This window comes from Asparagus officinalis, chromosome 8, assembly GCF_001876935.1.
Source record: "Asparagus officinalis chromosome 8, Aspof.V1, whole genome shotgun sequence".
Classification (NCBI taxonomy): domain Eukaryota; kingdom Viridiplantae; phylum Streptophyta; class Magnoliopsida; order Asparagales; family Asparagaceae; genus Asparagus; species Asparagus officinalis.
The window spans coordinates 104908697-104915525 of NC_033801.1; positions in this window are offsets into that span (position 1 = coordinate 104908697).

The window sequence follows — 6829 nt, forward strand, 5'->3', positions numbered from 1 at the left end:
TAATTACTCCATATAAGGCCGACTTCTTCGGGGTTTGGAAATTTCATCAATTGGTGGTAGGTAGAGGGAACAACTTGAACGTCATTCAAGAAAGTTCTCCCAAGGATGATATTGTATGCTGATTTGATGTCCATCACAATGAACTAGACTCCAATCATAGACTAGTGAGGATTGTCACGCCCCGCTTCCCAAAATGCCCGAGAATCGGAACGTGAACAAGCCCGCGACGTATTAGATTGAGAAGAAATATACACTATCTTTTATTTTTTTTTCTTTTCTTTTCTTCTCAATACAATACGCTAAGCGTCTAGAAATAAATACAATGTGAAGTCACAAGTCCCCAATCACAATCAGCAAGAATATAATAGACAAACTCAGAATAAAAATATTATATCACAAATGGGATAACATCCGAGACATAATAATACAGGTCAAACGTGCCCTTATACAAAAACTATCTGAATGAATTACTGAAGAATATAAAAATACATTGATCCAAAGGAAATAAAGGTGATACAAAAAAACTAAAAGGAATGACTAAGCTTCGACTTTTTCTTCTGCTACGTCTGCAAGGCACTCATGCTAAGAATCCTCTGGTTCTTGGCTATCTCCCAGCTGGACCTGTTCTTCCTCTAAGTCTGACGTACACCAGAGAAAATAGGTGTACGTCAGCATGGCACACGACAAGACCCCACAAAACAAATAGAATAACAAAAACCAAAACGGAAAACGATACGATAACAGAATTGACAAAAGCACATGCATCTGGAAATCCAACAAAATCAACATGCAAATTCACTACTATAACACGATAATCATAAGAATCCATAAATCAATCGGGTATGAAGTCATGCAGCTAGTGATCAGAATAATCATCCAAGTAACAGGATCATACACTAGATGGAATTAATACTTAAAAATCTACAACATGAGACGTAGTACGTCGAGCGAAATAATCCAAACAAGGAAACTCTCATGTATATACCATATGTCTCGAATTATAAATAATTAAATATTAATCCTGATCTATGTATGAAAAGAAACACAACTAGCATATATCTCACAAGAACTCATACTTAGCCAAGAAACGAGTCATGTAACTAGCCATCCTATAACAGGTCATAGGTTCACATCTCACACAGAGTCAAAGTTCACATTATTGGATATTTGGTTAACAACCACATCTCACTAGTACCTCAGACCCGCCCCAGTGCGAAACGATTCACTGGTGTGTGCCTGGAAATAATCAATAATCACAATATCACCGCTCCTCAGACCCACCCCAGTGCGAAACGATTCACTGGTGCGAGCCTGGAAATAAACAATACACATCCGATCACCGCTCCTCAGAACCACCCCAGTGCGAAACGATTCACTGGTGCGAGCCTGGAAATAAACAATAAACATATCTGATCACTGATCCTCAGACCCACCCCAGTGCGAAACGATTCATTGGTGCGAGCCTGGAAATAAACAATAAACATATCTGATCACTGCTCCTCAGACCCACCCTAGTGCGAAACGATTCACTGGTGCGAGCCTGGAAATAAACAACAACATATCCGATAACATGAATATGGACTTTCCCATCCCAACTCATCTTGCTTTTCTAAGCCAACAATACACAGGTATCTGTTCGTGGGAAAAATTGTAGCTTTCATCATTGATTCCATTGTACACTCTTGTAATAGTTTATCGATTACAAAGATCCGGTCTTTTTATAAGATCCGGTTACAACGAAAATCAAATAAAAAGAAATAATAGCCGGGGAGGATTGATTCACCAAGGAAACAATCGTCCAAGTCTCGGGATCTAAGACCAAGCTTAGATCCGGAGTACGTCTGCGTAGATCTGAGATCCGGTCCTCTCGAACACCTGCCTTTTTTTGGCGTTGACGATCGCTGAGCACCAGATCTGGAAGAGTGAGTCCCCGAAGTCCCAAAGCTCCAATCTTTTCTAAGTTTCGAGTCTTGAATCCGACAGAGCTTCGCCTCAAAAATTTCCAACCTCCTCAACAAATGAACCAAGGCCTCTATTTATAGGCTCTCTTTACTGTGCCCGCGCACAGAAATCTGTCGGCCACCTCTGGGTGGCCGGCACTGGGCCGAGCCACCCTGGGGTGGCTCGGCCACCGAGCCACCTCAGGGTGGCTCAGCTTGGGCCGAGCCACCTTGAGGTGGCTCGGTTTGAGCCGAGCCCCTCCGGGTGTGTTGTTCCGTCGTTTTCCGCTCTTGGTCGAGCCACCTTAGGGTGGCTCGGCTTAGGCCGAGCCACCCTGGGGTGGCTCGGTTTGAGCCGAGCCCCTCCGGGTGTGTGGTTTTGCTGTTTTCCGCCTTTGGTTCTATTCGTGATTCGGTTCTGTGGTTGATTTATCCAGACTTGATTCGTTGACCTGATTTGGCAGTAAATCCGGATCCTGATTAGGCAGTAAATCCACTTCTGAGTCTGAGTCCGAAACTGATCTTGATTCGATCGTGATTCTTCCGAGTCCTCTCTCGGTTGGATGACTCGTTGACTCTTCGAACACTTGGCTTGATCCCGCACGCGAATGGATGTATTCCGTTGCTTGCATGCGATTCGTCGATCTCGTCGCCTCGTTGGTTTGTCGGTTTGTGCCGAGCTGAGCTAAGGGACCTATAAGCAATTTTATATGCCTACAGATACCCCCTCCAAAGTATTTCAGTCTCGTTCTTTTATAGAAGAGTCTGGAATACTTTGGATATGATTGTCCCCACCTTCAGTCGGTGTAACGGGACCTTGGAATGGCTTCTGTTCTTGATTCCTTCAATCCTTCAGGCTATTCGGTGCTTTGTCGAATGTCTGTAAGGGTTCCGGTGCTGCATTTATTGTCTGACCGTTGTCGGAAATTCGAACTTGAAGTCAATTCCTGGTTTTCTGATTTTTAGCTCGGACCCTCGAATGTCGGCGTTGAGTCTTTATTTGAGACGCGTTGTCCGGCGTAGTGTTGTTGAGTTATCCTTAAGAATATTCTTAGAAAAATACTTTCCAGAAACTTCTCAACTAAACTTGGGGAACAGTTTATACTCATATACCTTATTGGAGTTTTTAAGAAGCAGTTTAACCTCATGCACTGTTGGAGGATTGAGGAGCAGTTTATACTCATATACTCTTCGGAGTGTTAGTTCTTTCATTGCAACGCATTGATAGGCGTTGACCTAGGGTCACGTGTTGTCCGGCGTTGACCTTAGGGTTTTGAACGTCGTACTCTCGTTCATTGGGGGAATCGAGAGGGGATTTTGACTGTGGTCCTAACTGTAAGAAGGTTTGACCAAGTGGGTGTTTTGAGACAATCCTAACTGTAGGAAGGTTTGATCGCTCAATTTGTGGACCTCTCGTTCATTGGGGGAATCGAGAGGGGATTTTGACTGTGGTCCTAACTGTAAGAAGGTTTGACCAAGTGGGTGTTTTGAGACAATCCTAACTGTAGGAAGGTTTGATCGCTCAATTTGTGGACCTCTCGTTCATTGGGGGAATCGAGAGGGGATTTTGACTGTGGTCCTAACTGTAAGAAGGTTTGACCAAGTGGGTGTTTTGAGACAATCCTAACTGTAGGAAGGTTTGATCGCTCAATTTGTGGACCTCTCGTTCATTGGGGGAATCGAGAGGGGATTTTGACTGTGGTCCTAACTGTAAGAAGGTTTGACCAAGTGGGTGTTTTGAGACAATCCTAACTGTAGGAAGGTTTGATCGCTCAATTTGTGGACCTCTCGTTCATTGGGGGAATCGAGAGGGGATTTTGACTGTGGTCCTAACTGTAAGAAGGTTTGACCAAGTGGGTGTTTTGAGACAATCCTAACTGTAGGAAGGTTTGATCGCTCAATTTGTGGACCTCTCGTTCATTGGGGGAATCGAGAGGGGATTTTGACTGTGGTCCTAACTGTAAGAAGGTTTGACCAAGTGGGTGTTTTGAGACAATCCTAACTGTAGGAAGGTTTGATCGCTCAATTTGTGGACCTCTCGTTCATTGGGGGAATCGAGAGGGGATTTTGACTGTGGTCCTAACTGTAAGAAGGTTTGACCAAGTGGGTGTTTTGAGACAATCCTAACTGTAGGAAGGTTTGATCGCTCAATTTGTGGACCTCTCGTTCATTGGGGGAATCGAGAGGGGATTTTGACTGTGGTCCTAACTGTAAGAAGGTTTGACCAAGTGGGTGTTTTGAGACAATCCTAACTGTAGGAAGGTTTGATCGCTCAATTTGTGGACCTCTCGTTCATTGGGGGAATCGAGAGGGGATTTTGACTGTGGTCCTAACTGTAAGAAGGTTTGACCAAGTGGGTGTTTTGAGACAATCCTAACTGTAGGAAGGTTTGATCGCTCAATTTGTGGACCTCTCGTTCATTGGGGGAATCGAGAGGGGATTTTGACTGTGGTCCTAACTGTAAGAAGGTTTGACCAAGTGGGTGTTTTGAGACAATCCTAACTGTAGGAAGGTTTGATCGCTCAATTTGTGGACCTCTCGTTCATTGGGGGAATCGAGAGGGGATTTTGACTGTGGTCCTAACTGTAAGAAGGTTTGACCAAGTGGGTGTTTTGAGACAATCCTAACTGTAGGAAGGTTTGATCGCTCAATTTGTGGACCTCTCGTTCATTGGGGGAATCGAGAGGGGATTTTGACTGTGGTCCTAACTGTAAGAAGGTTTGACCAAGTGGGTGTTTTGAGACAATCCTAACTGTAGGAAGGTTTGATCGCTCAATTTGTGGACCTCTCGTTCATTGGGGGAATCGAGAGGGGATTTTGACTGTGGTCCTAACTGTAAGAAGGTTTGACCAAGTGGGTGTTTTGAGACAATCCTAACTGTAGGAAGGTTTGATCGCTCAATTTGTGGACCTCTCGTTCATTGGGGGAATCGAGAGGGGATTTTGACTGTGGTCCTAACTGTAAGAAGGTTTGACCAAGTGGGTGTTTTGAGACAATCCTAACTGTAGGAAGGTTTGATCGCTCAATTTGTGGACCTCTCGTTCATTGGGGGAATCGAGAGGGGATTTTGACTGTGGTCCTAACTGTAAGAAGGTTTGACCAAGTGGGTGTTTTGAGACAATCCTAACTGTAGGAAGGTTTGATCGCTCAATTTGTGGACCTCTCGTTCATTGGGGGAATCGAGAGGGGATTTTGACTGTGGTCCTAACTGTAAGAAGGTTTGACCAAGTGGGTGTTTTGAGACAATCCTAACTGTAGGAAGGTTTGATCGCTCAATTTGTGGACCTCTCGTTCATTGGGGGAATCGAGAGGGGATTTTGACTGTGGTCCTAACTGTAAGAAGGTTTGACCAAGTGGGTGTTTTGAGACAATCCTAACTGTAGGAAGGTTTGATCGCTCAATTTGTGGACCTCTCGTTCATTGGGGGAATCGAGAGGGGATTTTGACTGTGGTCCTAACTGTAAGAAGGTTTGACCAAGTGGGTGTTTTGAGACAATCCTAACTGTAGGAAGGTTTGATCGCTCAATTTGTGGACCTCTCGTTCATTGGGGGAATCGAGAGGGGATTTTGACTGTGGTCCTAACTGTAAGAAGGTTTGACCAAGTGGGTGTTTTGAGACAATCCTAACTGTAGGAAGGTTTGATCGCTCAATTTGTGGACCTCTCGTTCATTGGGGGAATCGAGAGGGGATTTTGACTGTGGTCCTAACTGTAAGAAGGTTTGACCAATTGGGAACTTTACGTCCAGACTCTAACAGAGAGAGTGTTGAGTGCACAGACACGGTGAGAATTTGAATGGGAGTTCTTATTCATTACATTGCTGTGGTTTTGGGAACTTCCCGTTACATAAATCGTCCACCCCCAGTTTCCTCTGCGGAACTGGTTCGGACATTATTATCAGTTACCTAACCGGGTTATCCTTAAGAATATTAGCTTAATATTCTCCAGGAACTTCCCGTCAAAAGTGGGGAAACAGTTTAGACTCATATACCTATTGGAGTATCAGGGAGTAGTTTAACCTCTTATACCGGTCGGAGGATTGAGAAACAGTTTATACTCGTATACTCTTTGGAGTTTTGCCGTTCTCAATTGGCTTACCTTAGCGTTATGACGCCGGCTTCAACCAATGTCTGAATGCTATTCTTGAGAGTAAAGCAATCCTTGGTGGGATGAACGACCCTCCTGTGGTATGCACAGTACTTTGGGTCCGTAGTGTTGTCAGCTTCCTCCTGATTTGTGATAGGTGGTAGCTTGATCTTGTTACCTTCAAGGAGGGATTCGAAGATGGCTGGAACGTCTTCGTCCTTGAAAGAGTACTCTTTTTGGAGTCTCGGACCCGAAGTCTTTTTCTGCCTTCGAGATTGCTGTTGTGACGCTTGATTAGCACCACCAGCAGCTGCAGGTGCCTTGCCCTTACCACGAGAGGCGAAGTTTGAGTTCAGCGGATTAACCGTCGGTTGGTTCCTCTCGGCCTTCTTTCTTCTAAGGAATCGCTCAGACTGCTCCCCTCGGACCTTCAGATCCTTCCAAGTGTCAGACGGTGCTGTCCCCATTGCTTCCAATACGTCTAAGGACAGATTATTATGGCAGGTCTGGAGAATGAATTCCTCGGTGATCGGGTCCCGGCAATTCATCGCCTTGTTCCGGAACCTTTTGACGAAGGTGTCGACTAACTCCCCGTCCTTCTGCTTCTCATCGAGCAATGATCCGATAGATATCTCGGTGTCGTTTAGCGAGGAATTTTGTTTCCATGTCGTCCCAGCTATTTACGCTTCCTGGCTTGAGGCGGCGGTACCAACGAAGGCGGCTCCGCGAAGAGTGCCGACGAATGACCGCACCATCAGAGGCTCATTGCCGGAAATAACACCCAGGTGCGATTTGAAATAAATC